Below are 15,149 nucleotides of genomic sequence, written 5' to 3'. Positions count from 1 at the left end.
TGTATTCACAGATATGATATAAAACAATTTCCCTGAAGTTAATGAAGAGATGAATGTGTATGTCAAAAAAGTACACTGCATACCAAAAACAAACAAACAAACAAATAATTCAGATTGAGGAAAAGAATGGTTCGAGCATACTACAACTAAACTAAAACATGGAAAAACTCAAGAACTATAGAATCCAAATCACTCCTGAAAAAAAAAAAAAGAATCTTGAGGATGAAACTCAAGTAACCAAGAGATGACTAAAGAAGCTGTATTACGAGCAACACATGAGTTGCCAAAAAGAGTGCAACAATGCATAGAAAGTTTTAGGAAAACAAACAATGACCAGAGAATTTTATGCCCAGCCAAGCTATCCCTCAAAAATAAGGGGACATATGGTGATTCTCGAGCACGCGGAAATGCAGTGAATACAACTATGTGCCCTTCTTTAAAAAAACTAGGAATGATATCAGTAGTCAAAAGACGAATCAAACAACAGACTTGGATATGAAGAAGCTGTGCTAAAAGTCCTGGTGGTGGTGAGCATATAACTGAGTTAAATAAAAAACTAACTCTATATAATTGGAAGGAAGGAAGGAAGAAAAAAGAAAAGGCAGCAGTGCGTCAAGAACAGAAACAGAATTTGTCATCTGGGTGGCCATGTGGTTCCAGGATTAATACCTGCAGCAAGGCAAAGAGCCATCCACGAAATCTGTCAATCGACGAACAGTTCAGTCCAGCCACGCAAGTCCTCTCCATTTCCAAGCTGAACATTACCGTGCTAACTGCCATCAGAGCTGGAACGCGGGCCTGCGGCCTACACCGCCCCCTCACTCCTCCTCCTGGCAGTCAACGCTGCATCAACAGCCTGGGACAGCGGCTGCTGGAGCCCCCGGCGCTGGACGAAGCGCAGGCCGGACGCGCAGCAGCGACCGCAAAGGAAACGCTGAGCGCGGGGCTGAGCGCGGGGCTGAGCGCGGCGCCCCGGGCTTCCCCTCCCACTAACACTTCGAAGTGCTTGCCCAGCACCCGCGGTGATGAGTGACAATAATCACCCTGAGCCTTTACAACTTTTTGAAAAATTTGCTACGTTTTCTGTGTTTTTGTCTGCCGTCTCTCAATTAAAACCCGGGAAGGATTCGGATAGTCAAATGCTTCAAAAAGGTTTTTTCTTGCTGCTTTGCTGCTCCCAAACTGAGGAAATTCATTAACTAAGAATATACCTTCTTAGAGTTCGACATTTTAGGGAAAAACATGTCTTAACTGTATATTTTAATTTTAATCTATCTTCTGTCTGTTTCTTGAAAACACATTCAATTTGTGTTATTCTCCTATATCACTGCTTTTGAATGGATTTGAAATATAAATCGCCCAAGTTCCCCAGCAAGTGTGGGATTTCGAAGGACAAGCAGATCATCCGGTTATAGACGCCAGGGCTGTACTACGTCTTCCCTCCCCCTTTCCTTCCCGCGATCGCCTACTTCAATGCTTCGCAATCACTCATGATTTTGAATGGAACGTGGGGCATTGAGGAGCAATCAACAAACAGAATCTAAGCCGCCGGAAGAGAATGACCTCGCCTTCCCTGGCACCTCGCCGGCTGGCTCCCCTGCACGGCCCCCGCCCTTCCCCGGCACGAACGAATGGACGTCCTTGCTGCTATCTAAGGTGCGTCCTTCCACCTGTGCCCCGGGTCGTGTCCCCTCTCGGCAAATTAAGCATGAGGGTCACATAATTATCTCATCGCTCTCTGTATCATCGACGTTTTCTTCTCCACTGGATACACAAACGCGCTTTTATGTCATTTTTAAAAACTCCCCCTTGATACACACCCCTTCAGCTACCACCGCATTTCTCTGCTCCCTTTCCTGCTCACATCCCATTCTCTCCGCCCACATCACTGAGGCTTCGGTTCCCACACTCTCCTGAAACTGGTCTTGTGGAGGTAGCCAAAGACCTGCTTGCTACTCGGATGGCCACTTCTTAGCCTCCATCTCACTTCCCCTCTTGGCGGCATCTGAAACAACTGGTCACGTACTTCCTCCGTCCTGAAACCCTTGCTGCACAGGCACGTGGCGTGTGGGAAAAGCACCTTGCAGCTCTTGCTTCTCCCTCACCGGCTGGTCCTCCTCAGTCTCCTTCGCTGCTTCCTCCACCTCTTCCCTGGCTCTAGCCCCGGGCTCAGAACTGGGCCCGCCTTTCTTTCTCCTACTCTGGTGTCAGTCTCTGCCCCCGACTGCCATTCAGTCCCATAGCTGCTCAGCTGGAAAACCTGTGAGTCACCTTGGAGCTCCCTCTCGCCCTCACACTCTACTTCACATCCATTAACGACTCCTGCCTGCAAAATATGTCCCCAGTCTGACCCCCTGCCCTCGCTCCCACTCCCCGCCTTGGTCCAAGCCACACAGTCTCTTGCCGGACCACTGTGGTCGGTCGCCTCCTAGCCGGCCTCCCGCTTCCTCTCCTGCCTGTGCCTGTCGCCTGGAGGAACGGTCCACGCCTGGTAGCATGGTTGCACTCCATGGGCTAGCCGTTACAGAAAGAAATAGTCTCAAAGACCTGCAGCATCACTGGACCGTAAACTGCATTTGTCTTGACTGAGGAGGAGCAGAGTGGCTGATAAGTAGCAGAGGCCCCCAAATCATTTATTACAAACTAGGAATGGAAAGTCGAGCCAAAAGACTTAAAAAGAATACAAGGAGAGCAAGAAGAATAAGAAAGAAAATAATAGGAGCCTACAAGACGTAGATATCAACAAGCCACATGAAAGCTCGTTTTGAAGAGATTTTAGCGGGACCCACAAATTCATGGTTATTAACCTCATCTGAGACCGCAATGCCAAAATGGAATTTTCCCACGTTCTTCTAGTTGGATCAGTCAGACCATCACCAAAATGACTGTAAAAACCCCCACTTCCCTCAGCGCTCCTGTCCCCGCCTGTAATTCCTCCAGTCCCAGCAAAGGATCTTGCCTCCTATCTCACGAAGAAAACCGTCCAGTAATGAGTGTCCCCACTTTACTACTACAGACTTACAAAGTTCTGTGCATCTGTGCCCCCCCCCCACTAGTTACAGAAGAGGCCCACTCCTCCGCTCCGAGGCAAACGCCTCTCCCTGCGCTTGGGGTCTGGCCCACACACCTCCACCTCCCTGAGAACCTACCTATTCTAGTGAATGTCTTCCCTCTGTTTCCTCCGTCTCTTGCTTTCTACTACATCCTTTTCCAGTGTAGACTAAATCGTCTAATTTAAAAGAGGCCTTTGTTTTTAGGCTATTTTACCTAAAAAAAATCTAGATGACTAAAAACTAAAATATTTACAGAGGAAAAAAACAGGAATTGCATGCTATCTGCTTTTTAAATATCTCCACTAATCTTAAAATTTCCCATTTGCTTATTTTGTATAATTCCTGTCTTATCTTTACTACTGTCTCTGCTACCAAACTATTTTAAGTTTGAAATAATGGTAATGTGTAAGGGGTTGGTCCTTTAGTGTTTTTTTATAATCAACAATAAGTATTTATTCATTCTGAAGAATCTGACCTTGTTTATCTGTTGAACTACATTTCCCTTCAAAGGCTTTGTAGTGAAAAGAGAAGATATAAAATATAAGACTAAAGAATGATATGATGGAATTGCCAAAAAAATCTCCATGGTTCAGGAAATCCTAGCATGCCTGGTTTGTTATTTGTTTCCAACTTGAATGAGGTTTGTGAAAAGACAATTAGAATTGTCTTTTTGTTCCAATGGGTTATACAGGAAAGAAACAGGAAATCTTGATGAAAGCTCGGGCTTTGCAGGATATTTGTGTGACTGTTTATCCCATGCGTTTGATGTTTGTCTCTCCACATCTGCACACTTTTTGCCTGCATTTTGGCTAAAATATTTTAAAATACCACTTTGCTTTTTTTCACTTCATTACAGTTCCTGGCAGGATGCTTTCTATGAGGGAAGGGCTCAAAAATTAAAACCAAATAAGGAAACTGAGGCCCAGAAGGCATAACTCATTCATTTCCTCTGGATGTCAATTTCCTCATTATAAAATGTGAGGATTAGACTGGAAAAGTGCTTCTAAAATTTTTCTACCAAAGTACCCCTTGCAGCAGTGAAAATGAATAGTACCCTGGGGGATCTGAGGGCATAGCCTGAAGCTGCCTCTGCAAGCTGGAATTTTCTTTGAAATGTCCTATTTTATCTTAAACATTCATGAGAACTTTGCATCTTACAAAACAGGAAAGTCTATGTTTGTTTTAAAACGAATGTTCCTGCAATAGTAAAACTACCTTGCTTTCCCACAAATCTCCATGGGCGTTCAGCACTCTGGGAAATGTATGCAGCTTTACATATATCCTGACACTTGCTCACAACCCCAGGGATCACCCACCCCAATTTGAGAAGCCTGGGTGATTAGCATCTACATAGCCTTCCAGTGGGAAACACTATAACCATTTAAGAGTTTAATATTTAAGAGATGTCTACATCTGCCAAGAGACACACAGACTGTCTGAGGGTCCAATCAGGCAAAGGGACGGAAAGTCACAGAACACCGGAATTGGAAGAAACTGTAGTGGGGGGCAGCCCCCCAAAAGCGCAGCATCCCTCCATGACACGCTCCTGATGAGTGAACACACTCGAGTCAGGAAACCCGCCTTCTCATGAGATAAACCGCTGCACGTCTGAATACGTCTTTAGAGTTCTACTCTGAAGCCACTCAAACTCTGCTCACAGCACCATCTACACACGGGCTCTACTGCCCCCTGGAACGCCACGGGAGTCCCAGGAGAGTGGAAATTAAGGGCACGGCTCAGGGTAAGGTTCTGACTCTATCATCTATTAACTGTGTGGGATGTTGGGCCAGTTAATTGATGTGCCTCAGCTAGAACATGGGGGTAACAAACAATGGTGCCTGCTTCACGGGATCGTTGTAAAGATGGGAAGTGGCCTAAGTCAGGTGAAACACGGTGCGTAAGGAACGTCCCGCTGACCATTAGCTATTATGATCACCACACACAACAGGCATAACATTTCCTGGATTACAGACCTCGAATTTAAAAATAGATGGGAGATTCTCCTTAGTCTAGTCTTCTCTTGGCAGAATAGCTTTATTCCTTTAAACATTCCCTCTGGCGTAGTTCCAAACCTTTCTATATTCTGGAAACGCTCCTTTGAACACATCTGAGTCTGTCGGTGTCCTACTAAAATGTGTCACCAGAATCGACTTCCTCCTTCCACGACCTGATATAGAAACGATGTCCTGGAGTCGGGGCCTCTCACCTCCACCGTCCCATCATCCCAGGGGTTCTGTTCTGTCTTCCTGGCCGCCCCCGCCTTCCATCTCTCACACCCCTCCCGCCCCGGCCAAACACTTTCTGCAGATCATTTTCTAAACCAAAGCATGGCATTTTATATTCAACCCCAATAAATTTAATCTTCTTAATTTCGGCCGTTTAAAGCTTCAGAAAACTGATTTTCATATTTTACATGTTAACTACTCCTCTGAATTCTAAGCAAGCAGGAAACTTTACTTCTGTATCATCATCCAGTGACTCACATAATGAGAAATCTTACTTCAGGTTGACACTAGTCATTCAGAGATGGCCCTTTAAACTGTCGCTTAACCACATAAACGTACCAATATTAAACCGTATTTTCCTACATTTCCTTCAAGAAGGACCTCGTCAGGTGGCTCAGTGAAGTCCAGATTTATTATATCTACTCTCCTTTCCTTATCACCCACACTGTTCAAAGAAGAAAATGAGCTTAATTTAATCGCCTTCGTTTTTAGTGAACGCATGGGGCTTGCAGGGACCACTACCATAAGCCTATCCTTTCTCAGGATAAACTTGCACAGTAAGAAAAGCCAATACGATCTGGAGTGATCGGGCAGAGAATCCTGTTTCAGTTAACAGAACTGTCTGCTGAAAAAAAAGTTTAAAAGTCTGAGTCTTATCATGTCGATAAATATTTTCCTACGATCTACTAGCTCACATTCCCGTCCTTATCTTTCCTTCGTGAGTTACCACCTGGGGTCACCGTTCCATCACTGACCCTATTGAACAGGCCCACAAGACACAGGAAGGACAAAAACGGGTGAAATCTGCACCCACCTGAGGGCTCCTTGGATGGGTTTTTTTTCAATTCCTGTTATACATGTATACCATTTATCTTTTTCGTAAAAATGAAATACAAAAATCTGATGCAATAATGTATGGGTTCTATTAATAGTATCAATTCTTCAAAAATTTAATTGTCCTAAGTATTTTTTGACCGAGACTATAAAAGACAAAAAAGTTTCATAGATTTTAAAATCTATTATTCTGAGAAATGCTTTTGAAGCTTAACAGTCTTTCAGATGAATTTATATGAATGTATTTTTACACTAAAAAAGTGACTGTCACGGAAACAACTGAAGTGCCCGTCAATGGATGACCGGATAAAGGAGCTGTGGTACATTTATCCAATGGACTACTACTCGGTCATAAGAAAAGATGAAATACGCCATTTGCGACAACATGGTTGGATATTGAGATTATCATGCTAAGTGAAATAAGTCAGTCAGAAACAGTTGAGAACCATATGGTTTCACTTATATGTGGGCTATAAAACTCAAAGTAAGAAACAAACAAGGCAAACAGAGACTCAGGGACACAGACAACAGTTTCATGGTTACCAGATGGAAGGGAGAGAGAGGAGGAGGTAGATAAGGGTAAAGAGGGTCAAATATATAGTGACAGAAAGAAATTTAACTTCGAGTGGTGAACACACAATGCCATAGATGACATTGAACTACACACATGAAACCTATATAATTTCATTAACCAATGTCATCCAATAAATGTAATAAAATAAGTTTAAAATTAAATTAAAAAATACATAAAAACAAACAAAACAAGGGAAAAAACTGACTGTCACATTAAAAAGAATAATGTCACAATATGGAAAATGGGGGGTGTAGAAAGAGTCAACCATGATTCCATCATTTAAAAAATAATTAACATCATTGTTTAAATATTTGTCTGATTTTCAAGGTTAAGAATAATTAGGCCTGAGGGTGTAAACAATTTTTATGACCCTTGGTAGCTACTACCAACGCCCTTCCCCAAAAGGTTCCATTAATTTATAATGCCACTAGCAATTTACAAAAATATCAATTTTACTAAACTTTTGCCAACTTTAAATTGTACATTGTCCATTCTAATTTGAATTTTATTGACACCAAGGCTGAAGATGTTTCTACATTGCTGTTTACTCAATTTGTTTCTTATGTTTCTCTCCTTCAAAGGACAGTCTAGATGATGAAAATAATAAAGAGGGGTCGATTTTCCAACTTTTGTCTTTCTTTGTAACTACTTTGCCTTTACACCACCCTTGTGAAAAAAACTCAGGTATTTATGCCAACATTTTAAGATTAAAACAACAACAACAACAACCATAAGGTCACATGTCAGATCAGACGTCCTTTTAATGGAACTCAGGTGAGCCACTAATTGCTATCACTTGGAATAAATCAATAGGTTAATTAGTTTTTGACGTAGGACCCTCTTAATAAAGGATTAAAAATAATGAAAAAAAAAATTCAGGTCTCCAGAATAATGGTTCAAATATTGTCTTTAGAAATATTTTCCTAATTGATCGACTAAGCTAATTAACATTTTTCCAGATCTTAAGGAAACAAGGCAAGAAATTAAACAAACAAGTTAAAATTAACAGCTACCTTAAATATTCCAAGAATCGCCAGGATAGAACCTTTTACTAATAAATAAGTGGCAGGGCACAGAGAACAAACCCTCCCGACGCTGCTCCGGCTGCTCCGCGGGGGCCGCCTCGCTCCTCTCCAGCACAGCCGGCCCTTCGTGTTGGTTCTTAAACACACCCACCTTGCTGCATCTCAGGATCGCCGAATGTTTTCTGCCAATTGCAGTACTATTCAATGTGATGCGATGTGCTTCTCCCAGCCTGGACTACGACTTCTCCAGGGGCCTCATGGCTGGCAGGTCCCTGGTTTTCAGGATTCTCGGCATAGCGGTCCCAGCTTCCCGGGGGTCTCCCGACCACTTATCAGTGCTGTAATGCCTTCCCGCCCTCCACCAGCAAGGCCTCTCTGCGAGAGTCTTTTTCTTTTTTTGCAAATCGCTCTCTGAACTGATTTCATTTTTTATTTCAGGGCTGGCTGCCCACGGAAATGTGACTCCTTGAGAAAAGGAACCTCGTTGGTCCCGCTTACTGCTCCGCCACAGTGTTGCTCACAGTACTCAGTCCACAGCAGGTGCCCCAAACTAGTCTTAAAGAAACGAAGACGTCGAGCTGGTGCTCCGACAGGTAGAACTCAAGAACCACGATACGTGTCTTGATTAAACATACAGATTGACAAACGGTCAGAACATACTTCAGTGGGGAGTTAAAATTCGGTTTCTGGATTTTACTGACACAAATATTATTTTAAATACTTCAAATGTATTGGGAATAACATTCTTAGCAATATTTTCACCATGCAGAGATTTTGTGACATAGAGAGATATTTAAAAGAGAGATTGTACACACATTAAGAAATTAAATGGCATCGCCGAAAGACCGACCTGCTGTTCATATCGTTGTTTGACATCCTCCAGCTGCCACAAAAACTCCTTCGACTGCTTCTCACGAAGAGACTTGGATCTAGTTAGATCTGCTTCCACTCTTTCCATCTATAAAATTTTAAAAAATCAAATATTAAATTTTTTCAACAAAATTCCCACATTTTGTTATTTGTCCATTCACTAAAATGACAAGTTTCAAACACCTCACAATCATAATAATAAATTTAAAGATGATATAATAAGATACTTCAGTCTATTTTGGTATATTTTAATAATTTAAGTCAGGGAAATTAAACATTAGTCTATAATTGACTAAATTCTAATTTTATGAAAACACTAAGGGAACTATAATTTTAAATATTCAAAAAGGTTTTGATATGTGCTGAATGGGAGAAAATATCTGTACACCATAGATCCCATGAGGGACTTGTATCTAGAATACATGGAGAACTCTTACAACGCAGTAATAAATGAGCAATTAAACCCAATTTTTAAAAGGGCAAATGAACCGAGAAGACATTTCCCCAAAGAAGATACACGAATGACCAACAAGTATATAAAAACATGCTACCATCACTGTTCTTAGGCAATCTCGAGTTAAAACAACAATGGCCACCACTTCACCCCCGCCAGGATGGTTACTGTCAAAAAGACAGATGCTGACAAGTGCTGACGAGGACGTGAAGAAGCTGGAACTGTCTGCTGGTGGGATGCAAAATGCAGCAGTCGCCTTGGAAGAAAATTTAGCAGCTCCTCAAAAGGTTAGACGGAGCGTGACCATTTGAACCAGGAATGCCACTCCTCGGTAAGAAATGAAAATATACACCTACGCGAAACTTACACTGAATGTTCAGAGCAGCATTATCCGCAATTGAAAAAAAGAGGAAATGATCCAAATGTCTATCAGTTAATACATAGATAGACGGAGACAGAATGTGGCGTATCCACACAATCATCCAGCCGTAGAAAGGAGCGAAGCATTGTTACACGCTGCGCATGGATGAACCTTGGAAACATGCCCAGTGCATGAAGGCGGTCAAAAGACCACGTATTGTACGAGTCCATTTATGTTAAATTTCCGGAATAGGCAAATCCATAGAAACAAAAAGTAGATTAGTGTCTAGGGTGAAAGGAGGTGGGGGTGGGTGTGACTCCTTAAAGATATGACATTTCTTTTAGGGGTGATAAAATCTTCTGTGATTGTGGTGATGGTTGCATAACTCCCTGTATACATTAAAACCGGTGAAATGTTCAGGTACAGTGAGTAAACTGTTGGTAGGTGATTATAGCTCAATAAAGCTGTTATAAAAAGTAAAAGTCAAAGGCGCTACCATGTCCTATGAGGCCCACATGACCCAAGCCCGGTTATCAGCTCATCTCTACTGCTCCGAACCTCCACCATCACCACCACTCCAGCCCACTTGCTAGGCCTAAAACGTGCCAGAAATGCTCTAACCTTGGGATCTAGAAGCTTCTTCCAGATATTTACATGGCTTCTCTCTCAAAGTCTTAAAGCTTGGTTCAAGTGTCACCGTAGTATTGCGACCCCTCTGGCCACCCTGTTTTACATCGCAGCCCCGATGAGTCATCAGCTTCCAAATCCAATGATCAGAGCTCTAAGATTACTGATCCCTAGCTCATCAGCACTGTAGTCAAGAATAAATTTACTAAGAAGTCATTAAAGGAAGCACAGTCAAGCCCACTGTGTTTTCTTTGGTCTCTAACTCTATGTGGGTTTCAAGGCTCTCTCTCCTCCAATGCTTCTCGCATTAAACCTCAAGCAGGAGACTCCTTATTTGTCCTCAGCAACCGACACTCCCTCTACTCCAGTATCTTTGGCATTTCCAAGACAGGGACGGCTGCTCTCGATTCTTTAGCGAGAAAGTCCCATCATGTTTTCCGCATCCACACTGTCACTCTTCAAGGCTAACTCAAGTCTCCTCCCCTATCTGAGGTGTTCTTTAATCCCACCCACTGACATAAATGTCCTCCTTCTTTCTATACCACACAACTTGACATCTTTATTTTTCTAGCACATTTTTCCTCTATAGTATGGAAGTGTTTCAAATATTTGAGTTTTATCTAGATGATGAGCTCCCAAATAAAAGGAACTATAACATAACTCTTTCTTTTGTATCTTAATTATTAATTAATTGCCTGGGTATGCAGGATAAATATGTAGTCAATTCTTAAAGCACTGAATGGAAGGACAGCCAAAGGCAAAAGGGAAAGAAAAAAGGGAGATGAACCAAGCAGGGAAGACCTGGTTTGCTTAGCAGTTTTAAGAGAGATCTTCATATGAAACTGATTTTTGGTTCTTATTTTACTTAAGCGCTGATTGAATATTAAAAATAAATATTTAAATATTTTCAATATTAAAACATTTAAAATAAAAATTAAGGGCTTTATATACTCAGTGTATAAAAACAGAATATCATCTATTGAAAAATAGAATTATCTTCTATAATCAAAATAAAAAACCAATTAAAGAAGACCTTTTATACTTAAATATTAAGAACAATCCAAGTAAATAATAACTGGTATTATAAGATAATGAAATACATATTATTTTAGATTATACTGACAGAAAATGCGAGACCCCATTCCATTCTTCTTCCACAACTTAATAACAACAACAAAATTGAAAAACAAGTCTTGTTAAATACTTGGTTTGTATAGAAACACTGAGTTCTCAGTTGCTATAGATACAAAAGATTCTGCTTCATCACACATCATTCCGTAATCCATTCAACTTCTTTTTTTAACTCTCCTTCACTGTATAACTCTGGCTTCCAAAAAACCTAAGAGTAAAACTTGGTGGTCAAATTAGGAGCAGAAAAGGGTTTGGCTATATTTCTGCAAATGGTTAGTGTTTAAAGCAGTAATAAAGAGAGGTTAAAAAAAAAAGGCCGCTGAACTTCCCTTCTATGGTGCCTCAGGCATTACTTGAGCTACACGTAAGAGAAAACCCAAGTGTCCATAGCTTAAACAACACAGGCCCTTTATGTTTTTCCTCACGTAACAAAAAATTCAGAAATACATTGACAGTTCAAAGATGTCAGGGTTAAGGTCTCTGCAAGTCAACCTTCCCAGAATGGTTGTAAAATGGCTTCTGCAACTCTGAACATCTGGGAAGGAAAGGGCAAAGGGTAAAGAGTAAGGGGATAAGGGCCAAGAGTCCATATTAGCTTAGTCAAGCACCCTTTCAAGAGGCTTTCCTGCAAGTTCCTGTCAACAGCAAATTAATGATGCTGTTTGCATCTCATTCACTGGAACTACACTAAAAGGCAAGCTCCATCTGCAAGGTAAGAGACTGCAGTTTTAAAACTGTGTCCAATGTCACCCTAAATAAAACCAGGGCTCCATTAGGAAGAAAGGAGGGATGGACGACGGACCGACATCTGGCAGTCTTTGTCGAATATGGTCATAATAAGTTACCGCTCTTTCTCTACTAAAGTACTCCTCTGCTATTACACTCTGAGTAATGACATGTACAATTCATATTATATAAGTATACGATTGTATAGAAGTACACAATTCAAAATATATTTTGTTGCATTTGACATATATTTAGATAATATAAGAAATTGTCCTTCAAATATTTTCAAATATAATAAGATAGATATAGATAGATGGATGGATGGATAGGTAGGTAGGTAGGTAAGTAGGTAGATTAGAGAGAGGGAGAAAGGGAGAGAGAGAGAGAGAGAGAGAGAGAGAGAGAGAGAGAGAGAGAGAGAGAGAAAGAGAGAGAGAGAGAGGATAGATAGACAGAGGCAAGCAGATAGATAATTATTTCTGTGTCTGGCTGAAGACTAAGAACAAATATCCTTAACAGGGAAAATCGATTAACAAATTAATTGATTATAGTTATACATTATATCTATCTTTTGTGAGAGATCATCATTAATTTATATAAGACAGACATCTGTTAAATTTAATGATATTTTGGGTTTTATGCCTTTTTGTTTCCTTTTTGTTAGAATATTTTTGCCTAGTAGTTTCGAGTATCAAAATTGCTCTTATGTTTTTTTCTGAACATTTTATTGTTTTACCTATCACTGTATATCCACAACACTAGAATTCATTTTGTGAGTGGGGTAAGATACAGCGCAAGATTCTTTTTTTTCCACATGGCTATCCGATTGACACGGCCGCATTTATTAAAATGATCATCTTTTCCCCGCTGCATTGCAATACCTCCTTGGACAGAAATCAGATAGATCATATATGTGTGTCTATTTTGGCCTCTTTCTTCTGCAACACTGGTCACCCTTGTACCAAAACCATACCATATTAATTACAATAGCTTAATATTAGTCTCAGCATGTGTTAATATATATTCTGCAGTCATGTTCTTCTCTCAGATTGCCATAGCTGTTCTTAGCTCTTTGTATTTTCTTATACATTTAGAATCGGCTTGTCAGTTTCCCTCACTCCCTCCCAAAGAGCACTGCCTTTTGATTTTTAGAACTGTGTTGACTCTACAGATTAATTTGGGGAGTGACATTTTTATAATCTACACACATGATAACTCCCTCCATTTATTTAGGCATTCTTTGGTTTCTCTCAATAACATGTTTTAGTTTCTGAAACAGAGGGCTTACACATTTTGTTAGATTTATTCTTAGTTAAGCAAAGTTTTCTGGTACTATGGCATCTTTTTCAAAGTTTATTTTTATTTGCTAATTCTTGATATATAGAAAGAAAATAAACTGTATATCAGATCTAATGTTTAGTGACCTTGCTAAATTCATTACCAATAACATTTTAACAAGTAAACATTTGAGAAATTCAAAGTTACACAAAGAAGCCATAATTGCAAACAAATGCATAACTCACTGGGGTACCTTAGATGTCCCTCCTCTGTGTTCTCTTAATGACCTATTTATTCTACTAGTTATACCATGTATTACAATTATACACTTTTATGCATTGGTCTATCAAACAAACCACAAACATGTCTTAATCTCTAAATTCCCAAATCTTCAACAATGGCTGGTATAGAGCATGTATTCATAAATTTTTTATAAATGAAAAGAATAAGAAGTCAAGTCTATTAAATCCTCAGCCAGAAATTAAAAACAATTGAAGTATTAAAAAATAATAACATTACTATTTTCACAATTGATAACTTCAAATCAGCAAAATATAGAAAGAATGACATTTTCTAGTCCAATATTCTCATAGATCTTTTCTTTTTGGCTTATTTTTCTTCTGCAAAAGACATTAGTCACTAATGAATATTATTAGGAAAAAAGTTTCACTTACTACTCTATTAAGCACTTAAGGATAAAAGTTAAGATTTAATTATTTTGGGTTTTTTTACAGGTTTCTTTGTTTAATTTTGTTTTTCAAAGTCAAATATTTATACATATTCTTTGGATGTTGTCATTTGGAACTGCTTATCACAATAGCCTCTATTGAAACATTTAAATATAATTCTGAAAGTTTACCTCTGCTATTTAATCTCAATTAAAGACAAAATTCCAAATGTTAAAAGGGTAGAGAGATTTCTCCATTATCATCAAAAACTAACTGAGAGAAAACGCTTCTATTTGTATTACATCTTTTATTACCTTAAAACTGGCCTAAAAGAAAAAAAAAAAAACACTGAAAAGTACATGAGCCAGCATGACCCATAAGGGACAAGAGGACAAAGGCGTAAGCCACAGTGAATAGTTTATATGATTCTTTCCTTCTTTCAGTCTGCTTGTTATCCATCTACGCTTAATGGCACAAATATATCCAGATGGCACTCTTCTTTTCTTGTAACTTGAGAATTTTTTTATTAATTAAACAGCAATCACAGGATGATGAACTAAACATATAATCTCTAAGAATGTAAGAAGCTGCTAACTAGTTTCAAGTGTCCTAAGAGACAGAAGAAACCTCACCAGTCAACAGCAATGTTTTAGGATTTTGTTTTCATGGCAAGCCAAGTGGGTTTTCCAAGGATAATGCTAATGTCATGTAGCTGATGACTACAAAGAAAAAGGAACAGAATTTAAAGCCAGATGCATGGCAGCAAATGCCATTTAATGAGGATATATTTTCAAGAAGAGAAAAATTAACTACAAAAATTAAGTGGCTAGTGGAGTCCCCAGGAGAAACAAGTCAGCTGACATGCATGCAGTCAGTGTACAAGATTAAAAAGTTTCACTTTAGAATTGCTGCCAATACTTCAAAAAACATAGCTGTCTTTTTCAGTCATTTGTTTGTTTCACAGAGAATATGCAAATACAAAATACCATTCCTTTAAAAAATATGATTACATACATATATATGGAAATAATTCTACAGAGTATTAAATTTTCATAATTAAAATATGTATAATTTACACAACTAATTGCTGACAGCTAACACTTATAGTGGATTTCACCACTGGAGTAAAAATTAGGTTATTTAAGCAACCTTAAACAAGGTAAAACAGTTCTTCAAAGTGAAAGAAACAGTGTGAAGCAATGTTTTTAAAGTTTAAGTCTGTTCCATTTTCTCTCATGGGCCTCGTTTTTGAAATAGCAATTCACTTTCAAAAACAAACTCAAAGCTTTTATTTTTTAATTCAAATCCCATTGTCTGCTGTCT

This window comes from Rousettus aegyptiacus, unplaced genomic scaffold (assembly GCF_014176215.1).
Source record: "Rousettus aegyptiacus isolate mRouAeg1 unplaced genomic scaffold, mRouAeg1.p scaffold_m13_p_6, whole genome shotgun sequence".
NCBI classification, from domain to species: domain Eukaryota; kingdom Metazoa; phylum Chordata; class Mammalia; order Chiroptera; family Pteropodidae; genus Rousettus; species Rousettus aegyptiacus.
Note: the sequence above shows the minus strand (reverse complement) of the source record.